The 16,850-nt window shown below is 34.5% G+C and overlaps 1 protein-coding gene across 2 annotated transcripts in view; it reads right to left on the reverse strand.

The window, feature by feature from the left end:
- The window catches only part of LOC145687995 (myophilin-like), a 174,563-nt gene that overhangs the window by 63,446 nt on the left and 94,267 nt on the right, over window positions 1-16,850 (reverse strand). The window lies entirely within an intron of this gene.

The following is a 16,850-nucleotide window of genomic DNA, read 5'->3' on the forward strand; positions in this document are numbered from 1 at the left end:
GGTGGTAGTTCACTACTAGAAGGGTCACCTCTACCGAATTTGTCTCAATAATGGAGTAGCCAGACGAAGATTGTTTTGGGAGAAGGCAGCACTTCTCAAGTATCCAAGTTGGCGGAAATCATAGTGATTTGTAAGGCAACTTGGACATTAGTCCCAGGCGTAGTCAGAGTGATTTTAAGGGCTGGGATACTTCGGGGTGGAAGGCAACGGGAAACCACCACTCTATTTTCCCTAGTTTGCTGGCAGCGAAAAGAGAACATATGTGCAATGGTCTTTCGCAAGTCAAAATATAGTTCCGGAGGTAAAATATCCCCCCGGGGTAAGACAGAGAAAGAAAGAAATGGAAGAGCAAAAGGTTCAGGATAGGGACATTGAACGTACATACTATGCTACAGGAAGGAAGATTAGAAAATCTTAAAATACAAATGAAACAAAATAATCTAGATTTGGAAGGAGTCTGAAGTTAGATGGGAAGATAATGGGATGTTGAACAGCGAAGAATATAGAATATTTTACTCAGGTAATGAAAAGGGTGTTCACAATGGCGTAGGAATAATTCTTAGAAAACGCTTAAAGGAGAAGGTGGTGAAAGTACAATTTATTGATGATAGAGTTATGATGTTAATACAAAGGGAAAACGAATGATCTAGTGGTGATACAGACATATGCACCGACGACTTCGCATGCAACAGAAGCAGTAGAGGAAAATTACGAGAAAGTAGAAGAAATTATAGATAGGGAGAAGAGAGGTGCATGCATAATTGTAATGGGAGATTTCAATGCAATTGTGTGAGAAAAAACAGGAAGATAGTATCGTAGGCAAATATGGTTTAGGCAAAAGAAATGAAAGGGAAGAGGGACTAGTAAATTTCTGTAAACTAGTAATTGGGAACACTTGGTTCAATCAGCACAAAAGAAGAAGATATACATGGAAATTACCAATAGACGGCCGAAGGTATCAGATAGACTATGTTATGATTCAGGACAGGTACCGGAATAGCTTAAAGAATGCGAAGACACTACCCGGGGCTGATATTTTCTCTTATCATAATCATGTGCTGGCCGAAGTAGATATTCAACTGAAAAATGTAGACAGAAGAAAAGTAGGCAACGAAGAGTTGAATACCGAAAAGTCGAAAAGCGAGGAAATAAGAAATATTTTCGTGAAAAATTCGAAGAAAAATATTCAAACAAGGAAAGAATAGGCGCAGGTAGTAACGCACGGTGGGAACACATTAAACTTTCAGAAGAAGCAGTAGGTTACCGTGCACACAAAACAGCTAAGAAACCATGAGTTACAGAGCAGATGTTGCAGAAAATGAGGGAAAAGAAGATGTGGGAACAGGTTGATACAGAAGAGGGCAGAAAGACGTACAGAAGTTAAATAAAGAGTTACGGAGAGAAACAGAACGAGGGAGGAGTTTTACAAAAGAAAATGCGAGGACATAGAAGAATTGAGAGTTGAGAAATATCAGGAAATGTACAAGGAGGTGAAATCTGTGGGATTTAGAAAGAAACAAGGGGTATTACAATGGCAGTAGAAAATAAGAATGGGAAGGTTATCAGCGAGAGAAATTAAGTCATAGGAAGATTGAAAGAATGCGTTGAAAACTTATGTCAGAGTAGAGATAGACCGTGTAGCCTAAATGTTGAAGTAGAAAATGAAGTACGTGAGGATGATAAAGTATTTAGTGTTCTTCGGGATTAGTAGAAATGGAAAGGCAACCGGGATAGATAATATACCAATCGAATACATTAAAAATATGGGAGACAAGGGAAAGAAAGAATTGTTCCGTCTATACAATGAAATACATGAAACAGAAGAGTGGCCAAAGGACTTTCTGAAAACTATCATGATACAGATGGCTAAGAAATCGAACCCAAAGAGATGTGAGGATTATAGAACTATTAGTCTCATATCTCATGCAGCTAAAATTTTGCTTCGAATACTGAACAGAACGTTATATGGAAGAATAAATGAAGTTGAGGAGAAGCAGTTGGGGTTCAGAAGAGACATGGGCACAACAGATGCAACTGGATTATTAAGGGCGATCGGTGAAAGATTTATAAAAAAGGGGAAAGAGGTATATGCTGTATTTATTGATCTAGAAAAGGCTTTTGACCGCGTGAATTGGGAATTGTTGGGAGTTCTAAAGAAGATGGGGTTAGAGTGGAAAGATCGATGACTCATAAGAAACTTATACATGAATCAACAAGTAAGTTTTAGGATAAGGGAATAACTGACGGAAGAAAGTGCAATTGGAAGAGGAGTTCGACGAGGATGCTGCCTCTCGCCAACACGATTTAATATCTATCTAGAAGAGATAGTGAAAAAGAGTTTACATGATGATGAAGGCATTTCGGTAGGAGGTAGAATGATTAGATGCATAAGATTTGCAGACGATATGGCGCTTGTTGCAGAATCTCAAAAGGAAAATCAATAAAATGTTAGAAACCTGAGGATGGGCTTTGAAGAATATGGGATGAAAATAAATGTTAGAAAGACAAAAGCCATGGTGATTGGAACGAAGAGGTCTGTGTCAAATATAAAAGTGGGAGGGGACAAAATAGAACAAGTGTACAGTTTTCGATATCTGGGTAGTATTCTTAGTAATGACATGAAGTGTGAACGTGAAACAAAAGCAAGGGTAGGAATGGCGAAAGAAGTCTTTAGGAGGAAGAAAAAGTGTTTTGTGGGACCTTGAATAAAGAGTTGAGAAAAAGACTCATATTTAAAATGCTTCGTGTGGAGTGTTGTACTGTATGGGGTGGAAACTTGGATATTACGTAAAAGTGATGAAAAATGACTGGGCGCCTTCGAAATGTGGATGTGGAGAAGAATGGACAGAGTTAGTTGGGTAGAGCGGAAAACGAATGAGAGGGTGTTAGAAATGGTGCAGGAGAAAATAACACTTTTAAATATTGTTAAGAAGAGGAAGAGAAACTGGTTGGGACATTGCCTAAGAAGAAATTGTATCATGAGGGATGTCCTAGAGGGTATGATGGCGGGAAAGAGAATGAGGGGGCGAAGGATATTACAATTAATGGATGATCTAAATACAGAAAGATCATACTTGAATACGAAGAGGTTAGCAAAGGATCGTGGAGCATGGAAGCTTATCAGCTTCTGCAAGTGACCTGCCAGTAATGGCAGAATATTTATGATGATGATATAACGTAAAATGTCAGAAAGTATATTCGGATTAATGGTAGCACGAAACAAATAAATCTGGGTCTCTTTAGTGAGTTAATTGTTAACCAGGTTTCTACTAAAAATTATTTTCATGGAACATTATCATGCCTGACACCAACGTTAAAGAAATTTCTCTGTGGTCAAACTAGTAAAATAGAAACGTGTAACTATCTTTTTTTAAAAAACAAAATCAATAAGTTTCTTCCTCCTTTTCTATGTTTTTTGCCCCTTGCACTGATACTCGCGTAACTGTTGATTATGTGAACGATTGAGTCAAGAAACTGCTAAGAGGTTTCTGAAGAGTAGCTTTTACGGATGAGTGAGCGACGCGAATTCTTGAAATAGTTGATCTATTTAACTTGCACAGTGGAAGAATATTAGCAAAATTAATGGAATGTAAAAAGACAGTTTAATTTTTTGCTTTACTAAAAATATGAGTTGAAAAATAACAGAAAATTCTTGTCGTTTGAGAAATGAAATCAAATATTAACTCATCACATCCTTACCCTACCATCTATGTATGTATACGAAACTGAAATATATGCAGCAAAATTGAAAGACTGAACTCAAATAAGTCACGTTTATAATACCAGACAGCAAAAGGAAAGAAGATAATATTTTACAAAACTAACATTAGTGTAGGAAGGCCCAAGCCATATGGGAGTACAAATTTACAATAAGCTGCCCAGAGAAATAAAAAATGAAGAAAATATAAATGTTCTTAAAGAGAAACCAAGAGATTCCTTGTGGATAAAGTATATTACAGCGTAGCAGATTATCTTTGCAATAATGTGTATTAAATAGTGTAACATGTTTCCTTTTTTTTAAAAAAAAAAAAGTGTATTTGAACCAAGAAAGAGGACTGTCTGAACCCTCCAAATACCAAATTTATCTTGGTTTCAAATGGAGTAAATAAATACAAATACAAATACATCGGTTAATGCTTCATAAGTTAAATTTTAGAATCTATAAAGATACAATTCATGAAATAATAATAATAATAATAATAATGATGAATGGAGGCAAGTATTCCGAGAAGAGACACCCACATGATTTTTCATGACAACAGCTATATTGAAATATCGTTTGATATCTGACAAGTATTTAGAAATTATCGATGGCGGTTTCAACGAGAAGGGACGAGACAAGAAATAAGGTTTTCTCGTTTCATCTTGTAAATTAAAGTACAAAATTTATGTCCTGTTTTTCCTTGCATTCATCTAGAAGTTATTAGAATCCATCCGCGTTACGAGAGGTCTACGAAGGGAGTAACATAACATTTAAACCATAGTTATTATTGGAGTTGGTATTTTGCGTATTAGATATAGTTTAAGTATGGTTGGAGTAGGATTCTTATGTCTTTAAACGTCGAGAAATGCTCTCCATTTCATTCGTACACTCATTTTATTCATTTATTGTTTTTATTTTACGAATCACGTAACTCTAAAACATTGTTTGAAGTCTAAAATTTAGGTAAACTAGTGTTGCACACGAGGCTCATAAAATTTCTTGCTTTTAATTTTAAAATGTTTTTTTTCGTTTCGTTGGCAACACTGATAAAATTGACCATATGTTCTTTGGGAACTTCACGAACCACACGGTATAATATTAAATACTAAGGTCTATGGTAATTTGACAGCCGTATTTAGTCAAATATACAGCCAGAATGGAAGGAAATAGGAACGCTTTCAAAGTTTTTACTGGAAATCTAATCGGAAAACGACCATTAGGAAGACCTAGGCAAGGACAATATTAAGATGGATGTCGCAGAAATAGGAATACGAAGTAGAAACTGGGTCCAGTTGGCTAAGGACAGAAGTCAATGGAGAGATTTTCTGAACGCGGGATTGATCCTCCGGATTGCATAGGTCATAAAGTTAGTTACACCACAGCACGTAGAATAACGACATTATATATCTTCTATTATTTTTAATTTTATTTTAATATACAGTTTCCTGTGTTATATTTGTATTTTTCTTGAATTTCAATATGTAATTTTTCACCAGCTTCATCCTTCTTTCTAACCAATTCTTTACTAGTTTAATATTGCTGTTTTACTAGTTTACTAGTTTAATAATTCTTTACTAGTTTGCTGTTTTTCATAGTATGAATGGACATAAAAATGTGTCTATCAAAATAAGAAATTCACAATAATCTTTAAAATGTATTTATTCCTGTGCTAAATCCTAATTACATTTAACTTTTTCACGTTATTTTGAGACTCCAAGCTATTCCTCTCGCGACCAACTAATGGACCCGACCCACAGTTGAGAACTTCTTGGCTAGAGTGACGAATAAAAGAGTGAACTTCAAATATAATAATCTTACTACGGACATGAAACCTTCTCACCTTCAATCAGAAAATGATCACTCCTAATAATATGAAATTCATCATAGTAGAGCATTCTTATCAATGAAAATAAGGAACATTCGTGATCATGGAAACAATAACATTTCCTTGGTTTTAGTGCAACGTACTATCAAGACATCTTTCATTCCATCTGTGGTATTCAAATAAAAATACAAGCAAAAGCAAACAGAAACATGATCTCTGAAGATCTAGGTGAATAAACCACTTGAACCAGACATTTTGCTACATCATCTGCATCAATACCGACTATAAAATTAGCTGAATAATACTTGTCTGCATAATTCTATAATTGCATACAAAAATATATTCTACAACGAAGTATACTCCATTTCATGAATGTATTTTGAGGGACAGCATCGTATGCTTGAATGTTCTCTTCAATACACTAAGATTTGTGGATTAGTTCCATTTATTTACAGAATAAACTGTATGGGAAACACTTTTTGAGCACGTACAAAAGACTATATTTGACTGTTTTGCAGTTCTGCTTCCTTAACAATTGTACATTATTTTGTAGCAATTGATGCATTCGAACTCAGCATTATGTATAACAAATTATACTTACCCCTCTGTTAGCCTATATTTGTTTTAATAAGCATTTCAAATTATTGGGGCAACCAACTTTATGTTTGATACAGCTGTATATTATGCTTTATTTTTCCTTACGTTATGCTTTATTATACTTTTTTCCTAAATTAGGCCTTAATATGCTGTTCCTTGAATTATACTTCATTTTTACGCATTTCTATTAAATATATATATTTTTATTTTATTGGTTTTCATTACACAAGCATTAAAAATGTATATGAAATTATTAATTTTCCAGACTAAAATTACATCAATACGGTGCATCAAGGTACGGTGATACAGAATTGTATCGAGGTGCGGAGAGAGGAAGAATTCGTACTTCCGACTGTTACGACTAAAGGCAATTGCCAGTTGATTTCCATTGTTTGCAGGATTGATAACAGTCTTTGTTGATATTTTTTTTCTTTGGTACAAAATATATTAACATATTTTTCTTTGTTGTACACAGACAAGGTTCTGGAATAAAAAACATTAAGCTTTATGCTTTATTTATGTAAATTATGCTTTATTATGCTTATAAGGTTAGTAAATTTGAATATATAAAGTGGTCAAAATCACAGATACGGTACCAACCATAGGTGGAAAATTTCATTATGCTTTTACTGCTGTTTATGCTTTATGGTTGCCCTACAAATTATCATCTTAATTAACACAGTTTATGACTTTTCAAATTTGATTTTCTCAAGAAATTTTAGGTTTAGCTATAATTTCGATTATTACGTAAACCTATTGCTGTCTAACTAATATGGTCTATAATATCCGGAGGTTCAATGCTGCGTTCACAAAAGCTCTTCACTAACTTCTGTCTTTAGCCAAATGGATTCTATTTCTGTTTGCAAAAAATAATATTGCTAACTTTCTACTACAAATTTGAGAACATCTGCTACGCAATCGAAAAGCATTTTTCCGTTCAAGTAATTGCCAGCACACAATTAGTTCAGCTGTATGTATAAAGTGCCTGTATAACCTCAACATTCTTTAGAGACCTTCTCATTGAAAAATACGGTAGCTGACACAAGTCAAATATCTCAAGTGAATCTTATGACGTTTCAAGAAGTTCAAAGTCATTGAGCATATTATGCCGTTACGTAAGAAGTAAACCAGGGCTCGAAGGTCTGCCACAAATATCTGAAAGATCACAAATGAACATAACAAACAAATGAACAAAAGAAAGAAAGAAAAAGAACTTGAATCACAGCAAAAACATTTATTTTACCTATTAATGAATTTATTTGCATATGTACACCAAAGGATTAAATTAATCAACTACTCTCGATAAGTTCGCAGATACAAATTGCTGCACGCCTTAACTATAATATGTATTCGATCAGTTATATACGTACGTAAAATATGAATGTTTTGGTTAACCACAGGACCCACTACGATTATCAAAAGGTTTCCTCGTGATTACAAAATTAGTGCTTGCTGTACGCGACCCGTATTTGGTTTCCAGTGCAAGCTACTTCGAAATTTCATGGTTAATTATAAACTCGTCTCATAGTTTTACAGTGAATGGTGACGTTAAATTACATGCAAATGCATTATTATTCTACTTTTACCTTTCAAAATAATTGTCTTTCTTTCTCTTCATAGTTTATTATTATTATTATTATTATTATTATTATTATTATTATTATACCGACCTCAAAGTCTCAGGGAAAGGTAAGCTTATTAATGGACTGTTAGTTTTCTTGTTCCAACTCTGATCTTCACATGGAGTTTGGGAAGGAGAGAGACTTTTTTTTTTTCGGGATACCGTAAACTGGATATACTTTGGCCCTTTAAAGGCAACTTTGATCCAAAGGAAGAGAAAGATTTGATTTCTTTGTACATGTTTATTATGGTTTCTATCAGTAAGAAAAGTTGTGGATCGAAGTATTACAACATTAAGAACACATGAATATTGGCGCTAGTGATTCGTTTCCAGAACGTGGGAAGCAAAATGATAGCAATTGTTGGTAAGTAAATATATATCATATTTCAAGTTCCACAACTTTTGTTCATTGCATTAACGTGCCATATTCTGAATGCACAAGTAGAATATAAAAACATGTTCATTAGCGAATATTGATAAGCTAATGCCTTAAATGTTTGTTCAATTACGCACAAACTATTAAACGTTTAATTGCGTGGGGTAATATTGGCCCAAGTTTTGGGGCAACATTGGCCCATATTTTCTGTGTTGGTAATAGCCCAATATTAAAGATGACATGGTGTACAAATGGTGCGATTAGTAAGGAAGATTAACCCCCCACTATCATCTAATACAGTGCCTGAATTGCATGAATTTTCTTCCTAAAACTGAGCAGTATGGTACCGGTGAAGTACTCTACCCCAATGAAGAATATGGTGCTCTTATTTTCGGATCTTCAAATAGTCATCTACTTAGAGAGATTTTCATTGAATGATATTTTTGTTTGCCTCTAAATTGAACAAGTAATTTCACCCCTATGTTTGTAATATCGGTATTTTAAGTTAAATATTCAGAAATTTGTAGCGTTATTTTATAGATGTTTCGTGTTCACCTACGTAGAATACAAATATTTTCATCAGACGATATTTCTCTTTCGATTGAAATTGAAGAAAAACTGATAATTTCACCCATGTGTTTATAATACTCTGTTCTTCTCTTCTGCTTCTTAAATACAGTGCTACAATAATACCTTCGTGTATTAATTAGTCATTTTGACAAATGGGCTAAAGTTACACCAATCATAAAAAATCTTGCATAGCATCAAAAAATTGGAAATATAATCATCATTCTTGGTCACACTGAGTGTTTACTGCTTTCAAAAGAAAGCCAAAGGATTGCCTTTTAACAAGGAGAAATGTCATTAAATTACTTCCCTAATCTTAGGAGATGTTTGAATAGGAATTTTGAAAATTAAGAAAAAAGTGGGCCAAAGTATACCCAGTTTACGGTACTCCCATTTGCTCCCACTTTAGCATTCCATCAAAGATATAATCATGAAAAGAAAAAAATTAGATACATTTGAACCAAGAGAAACAATTTTAACTCATAACAGTGATTAATGGTACTAAGATCCACACATGTATTTTGGTTAACTTATCGATCTATCTTCAAAGTTAGTCTTTCCCGGAATAAATACCAACCATTGAGGAAATAAGTTACTTCCAACTACTTTCTTTCTTAAAATATTATCTAATCAATTAAGAGTTTTTTTTTTTAATCCGAAATTACACAAAAATCAGATTAATGTGCTCGTAAAACGTGATTCGTCACACAATAGTTCATTCATTTCTGATGGCGTTGGTCGGGATAAGTCAATTAAAATTGTATCTCGTACGTACAGTCCTCTTGAAAATACGACAATATATAATAACGCTCCATTTCGGATAACTGTAGATGTAGGTTACCGCTCTTGCTTACTGACTACAAGTGTCCGGACTTGAATCAGCCATTCAGATTAAAACGTTTTTCACAGATTTCCTTCAGTTCCCGAGGCGTGTACAGCGATAGTTTCTTTTCGATATTCAAATTGCCTGACTTTCTTCCAACATTCAGCTGTTAATATTTATAGTTTAAACTGGACTTTTGTCTGCCTTTTTAAAACTTCTAATAGCTCACAATCGTTTTGCATATTCTGAATATTTACCTGGACTCCCCTCAACTTCGTATGAATGCCACCACCTCCCTTAACATTGACCACCTCTATCATTTTTTTTCCAATATTTCGTTTTCCATTTAGAAAGAAAATCTTCTTATCATCATCACCATCATCTGTTTACATTTCATGGATGAAAAGATGTTTACTTTGGCCATCAAGGAGGCTATTCAGAACACTTTTGAGAGTCAAAACAGATTAAGATCCTGCATTGACATGCAGGGACAAAGTCTGTAAAATTGCAACCAGTTCAGCAGTGAATATTGAAGAAAAGGCGTGTAATTTAAAACCATAAGTACGTGTAGTTGTAAAAAAAAAGAAAAAGAAAGAAAGAAAGAAAGAAAAAGACATTCGACAGAATCTATCTTTGAAACCATCAGTAAAAAAAAGCAGTAGTCTTCAAACTGCTGTAAGAGGGAGCGAAACTCTTGTTGAAATTCGTAAGGGCTGGTGCTTAGCTTCTTGTATTAGGCCAGATCAACGAAACGGCTGATCGCAGTATCTTCCATAGGAGCGTAGGTAGCAAACCCAATTGGTATAAAGGAGGGAACTTCGACAGCAAGGTCATCCAAAAAGTTTCAGGGCACGAATTCCAGAAGGTTTTGTAGTTTTTGGTCGCGCTTGATAACGCTGGTAGCGCTTTTCAGTTTCCAGTGCAAAAGATGAAGGATGGTAAAGAATAGATATTATATTAGCAAAACACAGGATCAGCCGATGACGGGAAATTTGATGCTGTGCCTGCTTGTGAAAATAACCATATTTCCTCCACTTCCCTGTCATCATTTTGGAGGACCAAATATACGGAAGGTAGTACCTATCACAACCCTTGTTAGGAAGTTGTGAGGACTTAGGTCCAATATGCGACGAGCCAGCGCCACTTCTATCCTCGACTGATAGTTACTTTTAAGGAGATCAACGTACCACCGGCTCATAGTAGAGGCCAGGCTTCTTTGAAGATCCAACATGCTACATTCCTAGCTTTTCGTTTCAGGGCATCACACTACCCACTATGCTTAGGCGACAACAAGCTTTACTCGACTGTCACAAGATCCCAGAACAATCAAAATCAAATCCAAGAATCAGGATTAGGTCAAATGGAAATCCGGCACATAAATCAAAGCAGAGTCCGTAGTTTTTTGCCAAGTCAGAACAGAAAATCAGGCTGGTTTCATCCGAGGCATCGTATTGTACAGTAATATTTTCCTGCGGCAGATTAGTGATCTAGGCTATCATCCTCAGCAGTTTTTTTTTCTACGGGAAGAGTGGTGAACCTACTAACCTGGAGGGCCACTGTCTGTTGCAGTTCCAAATAACTGGACAAGGGGGCGAACTGGAATCGAATAGGGACCCCACACTAGAAGCAAATGCTCTACTACTGAGCCACCGCGGCATCGTCGCTAGCAAAGGAAATGCCTATTAACGTCTATGCAATTCATAAAACCAAGAACACGTTTCATTCCCTGATAGAATGACAGCGATTACTATACACGCAGAACGTTTCTTTAGAATGTATGGCCTCTCCTATATTGACATAATTTATTACAAAATATTTGGCATACAAAATTACTGCTACTATCACTGATAATCTAAGAGAAGCTGCATGGCTGAACCTTTTCAACAATTATGATTATATAGATGAATCAATCCGACATTAACACTGAACTTGAAGCACTGATAGCTAAGGACGGAAGTATCAAATTCAAGGTTACGACATGACGCATCTCGTTCAATATCAATGATGCTCGCCCATCACAATGAAAGATCACATAATCCACATGCACTACGATGTCGGGTTGCATCATTCTGATTTCACTTACCAACTCATTCCCCAAATGCTACTTAGCAGGGTTGGCAAAAACCATGGCTTCTATTAGAAAAAAAAAGTTTTTTTTTGGTTTAAACTTTTTTTTTTTTGTTTAAACCAGGTTTTTTTAAATTTAATCTGCTCGATGTATTTATATCACATATGGATAGAAATAAGTTTGTTTCGTTTTGGTGTTATCATGCAACAACCAGGTTATGCTGGAAGGGATCACATAAGCTTAAAGCGGAATCCAAACGGCTTTTCGGCTTACGTCCGAGAGATATTGTCCTCCATTTGAACTCGAAACCAGGACTAATTGGGCATAAATGAGATACATCTGCCGACTCACTCATCAAGGACTCCTGATAAAATACGTTGTACTGATCTTCACATACTTTTAATATAATTGTCTAATTGTCAACAGTCATTTGAGAAGAACAAAAAGATAAACTGTTGCATAAGTGAAACCATTATATAGAAATACATATGGACAATTTCAAAATACTGCAGAGTACAGAAGAACTAATTAAGTCCAAGTTAGTTCACTACGACCTTTATTAGCCCACGTTAAAGGAATGCAACGACTTAATTTGCATATGAGTAAGAAAAGTTAATAAAAGTACGAATTATTTGAGTCCACTTTGGCTCTGACCAATTAATACATAAATAGATACCAAAGATACTTCTGATTTCAATAAATGCCTCTTGTGGGATTTGTATGACCCCCTCTCAAAAAGTACCGCATTTCGATTTATTTTATCAATAGTAAACATTATTAAAACGAAACAATATTTAGGGTTTTCTTCGGTTGCAGTTGCATAACAAACTACAAAAAATCACAAAAGAAACATTCATAAACTTATATATATATATATATATATATATATATAAAAGCTGCTTTTGTAATTTAATATCTTTGAGTAATGAACGGGGAATTTAGGTCTGAAAATATAATACTGTAATATACGGGAGTGAAACGTGATAACTAGAGACCGGATGTTAGGCAAAATGATATGATTATTATTAACGATATGATCAAAAGTAACGTTTTAAAGTTTATATGGGGGTTTATAGTTTCGATTTAAGCCAATTTTATTTTGCCTATTTCGACCTTTACTGCCTAAATAATTGGTTTAGTACCTAATATTGCCTATTCTATGCATTTTCTTCAAAATAAGCCTTCATTGGGAAAATATATAATTTATATAACATAAATAATACACACATATTAAGTGTTTATAAACACAAGCACGTGGTATGTTACGATATGGTGAACTTCAAAGATGTGCACATTTGGAATCGAAAATTGAATCCTGACATTTGGAACGGAATAGAAAGATGTGCACATACTTTGAGAGGTGATTCGTGACATGAAAAGAAGACAAGAAAAAATCCTCTTGAATGTCACGAATCACCTCCCGAAGTATGTGAACACCTTTATATCTCGTTCCAATTGTCAGGATTCGATTTTGGATTCCAAGTTGGCCCCCTGTCACTCGTACACGAAGCGGAATTTGACAACATGCAACAGGACTTTTTGTCTTCTTTTGATGTCATGAATCAGTTCCCGAAGTATGTGCATATCTTTCAGATTCACCCAGTATATATGGAATGCATAACAAGCTTCGTTTTTATATATACAATAAAAGAAGATATTAACAAACAAGTATGTTTCTATATTCTTTGAACATTATTTATGACTTGAATCTATTTTTTAATAGTGTTGAGTATTTATCTTCATTATTTCGAGTTACATTTTAGTGCCTATTTTACTGCCTATTTTTCAAATTTTAGTGCCTATTTTCCAGGTTTTTAGTGCCTAAACATAAATGTGTGTTCATCAAGATGTTACTAACATTTACCCTTTTACGAACATTTTTCGTTTTTTTTTTGGGGGGGGGGGGTTAAAGCAGTTTTTTAAAAAAATCAGCTGGTTTAAACCAATGTTTAAACCAGCCAACCCTACTACTTAGCATTAGAAACACACACAAAACACTTGAACTTAGTCATAATTTGGACTTGTTCCTTTCAGTGATTTTATTTATTAGCTCTTTAATAAATTTGCATCTAGAGAGCAACTTAACGCTGCTAAATCAAAGAGCACATATTTAATGTCAAAGAACAAAGTACCTATGCACATGAAAAAATGCGGAACTCAGTTGTTACTAACACCAATGCCGTTGCAAAAGTGAAACAACTTCTTACAATTTTATTATAAATTTTTCTCGCAATTTAGTCGTATTTATAACTCATAATTTCGATAAGCTCTTCCGTACGCAGAGATGGGATTCCGGGGTTTAGCCCTCTTCTTTCAACGAGTTACTTCGAAATATATAAATAGTGGTGTATTTAAGGGGATTGTCGAGTTCAAGACCTCCCCCCGAAATAAATTTGTTAGTTTTTCGCATTCCACGTACAACAATAACCCTTCTTACCTTTTCTAAGAATTTTGTATTGACTTTCCATTTTCTTATGCTCTTAAAGTAATACTGTATTTGTCAAATTTCACTCCACGTAAGAACTACGTTCTTTATTTTCTACTCTTCTGTTTCTTTTTCTTAGTTGTTGCTTTCTTTCCTTTCTCCTATCATACTTTCGACCGTTGTTAGCTGTGATTCAAGTCGACTGTCGTCAGTAACACTAAAACTAAGAGGAGCTGATAAGCGAAACTGGTGTTCCATACGAACTTGGACGGATAACAACATAACGGGACTTTAGTTACTAAAGCAAACTAATATTTACATCGTTTAGTTATAAAGAAAGGTAAATGTTTGAATTAAAGAAAATCAAGGAGGGGGGGGGAGAATAAGTAGCCCGGGAAATTAGGTAGGCCAAGTGGATGCTTGCTTTTCTTCTATGAATAGAATAAAAGGTTAGATTTACTGCTAAAGTTTTGTGTGTATCATATAAGATGTATCAGTCTGCAATTCTTGCCACTAAAACTGCAATCAATATATTTCAGCTTCAACTTGTCTCAATACTTTCTTTCAGGTAAAAACGCACACAGATAAAACTGAATATTTCTAATTTTTTTTTCTAAAATGAGATCAGTTAAGTAGAAATGAGATTACAAATATTCAACATGCGTTTGCAGCAGTATAGCTGGTTTAAACCAGCTGGGTTTAAAAAAAAGCTGGTTTAGACCAATAAAAAGAACGAAAAATGCTTTAAATCGTGTGAACTTCATGGTGACGTCTCCACATATCACACCATCTGCATTCCGTTTTACTTTTCACCTTTTAATCAAGGGGTCCCGTGTTCAATTCTCGGTCGAACCACAACCCATCTTTCAAGTGTAAACTAAGTAGCGATTCGAGATGTCCCTTTAAGCGAAAGTCTTCTCCGTGATAACCTTGGTATTTCATAAGGATGTTAAGCCTAAACATATGAAACGAAACCAAATTATACATTTCTGCTTGTCTGAATGCCTGTTGTTTTATAAAGAAGCCAAGGTTGCTTAAATATATTGATAGAAATTGGTAAAATGTATCAACTGCGTACGTAGAATCCAACATCAGCTTGGATTCGACTTGGTTTTAATTTTATTGAATGATATCTACATACCAAATTTGTAATTTAATACCTCAGTTTTAGGGTAGTGATTATGATACGTTGACCTTAAAATTTTACATACAAATACATTTAGTAACAGGATTTTCCCAATGGCTAAGGCGGGAGTTTCCCGATTTATATATAATTCAGTATAATGTTTTTACTTGTGTAACTGTTTATCATTTTGTCCTTCTGAAATGACTCTTGACAATTATATTAACAACTAGGCCTATGTAAAGATCAGCACAACGTATTTTTATCAGGAGTCCTTTGTGAGTGAGTCGGCAATCGCATTTGTGACCAATTAGTCCCGGTTTCGTGCCGAAATGGACAATTTCTCTTGGATGTAAGCCGAGAAACGGTTTGAATTCTGCTTTAAGCTTATGTGACCCCTTCCAGCATAATCTTGTTGTTGCATAGTAACACCAAGGCGAAACAAACTAATTTCTGTCCATATCTAATATAAATACATAGAGTAAATTATTTAAACCAAAAAACCTGGTTTAAACAAAAAAACTTTTTTTAAAATAAAAACCATGGTTTTTGCCAACCCTGGTTTGCAGAAGTCATTTCAGATTTGTCTGGGGGGGGGGGGGTAAGATCCTCCAGAGACATACGAGTTTCACGTTTTTTTCGTAGTATATTAGTAGAAAATTCAATTAAAATATAGTTAATTCTCAAATTCAGGTGGGCAATTTCCCCCCTGCTTCCTCGTGTTGAGCATAGCCCCCTCCCGAAACCAATCCTAAATACGACACTGATAATAAATCAAAAATTCTAAAGAAAACAATATGAACTTGGGATCTTGAACGTTCCTCATTCATAAAATTCTCTGTATGCTACTGATCAGTAAAATGCAAAATATGGAGATGTATAACAGGAATAAAGATAGAGAAAATTTTACACCGCCCACGAAGACATTATCGCTAAACATAAAGGCACTGAAATAGCAATGGGCCGGATATATTATAAGACAATGTATGACCAAAAGTAACCCTTGACTGTATCGTGGGAGAAGAATCAACTTAGAAAACTTCCTCAAATAAGATGGTGCAATGAAATGAGAAAGTAATGGATAATAGCGTTAAGACAAAAACCGATCAAGAAGGGTTAGAAAGAATTTTAAAGTTATTGAATTGGCAATGGTTGGTGACGAAAACAGTGAAATCTGTACGTACGTACTTACAAGTTACTTCTAATACAGGTAACCTAATCTAGAAAAACAGTTGTTTGATTAATGAGAAACAGTAAAGTACTTTATAGAATTCTCTCATTAGGAGGCACTAGCGTGTTGGCAACTGGAAAATATCTTCAGTTATTCAGTTTGGAAACCTAGTCACTAAAAATACTTATTTATTATGGAAAATGGAGTTGAAAACATAATATTTAAAATTGTAAGTTTCATAAAATATTATTATTTTAGAGCTACATGAAGATTTTGGTTTAGTTTTCATTAAGGTTTAGGTTTTGGTTTAGCATTATGAAGAATGTGGAGTTGAGGAAATTTCCAAGTCAAGACATTTCGTTTAAGCTAATTTGACAATGAAACATACAAGCAAAAATGTTCATTCCATTTCCTTCTTTAACGTTATTGTTGATTCAGTGATTTTTTTTCTGCATCCAAAAACATGGTTTGTGATTTAACAAACAAACAAAAACTCTCTAGTTTGCTCCCAAAATGACTGGCACTTTGTTGTTTTTGTTTTGTTTTGTTTT

Source organism: Thermobia domestica, chromosome 6 (assembly GCF_964235325.1).
Source record: "Thermobia domestica chromosome 6, izTheDome1.hap1.1, whole genome shotgun sequence".
In the NCBI taxonomy this organism is placed as follows: Eukaryota; Metazoa; Arthropoda; class Insecta; order Zygentoma; family Lepismatidae; genus Thermobia; species Thermobia domestica.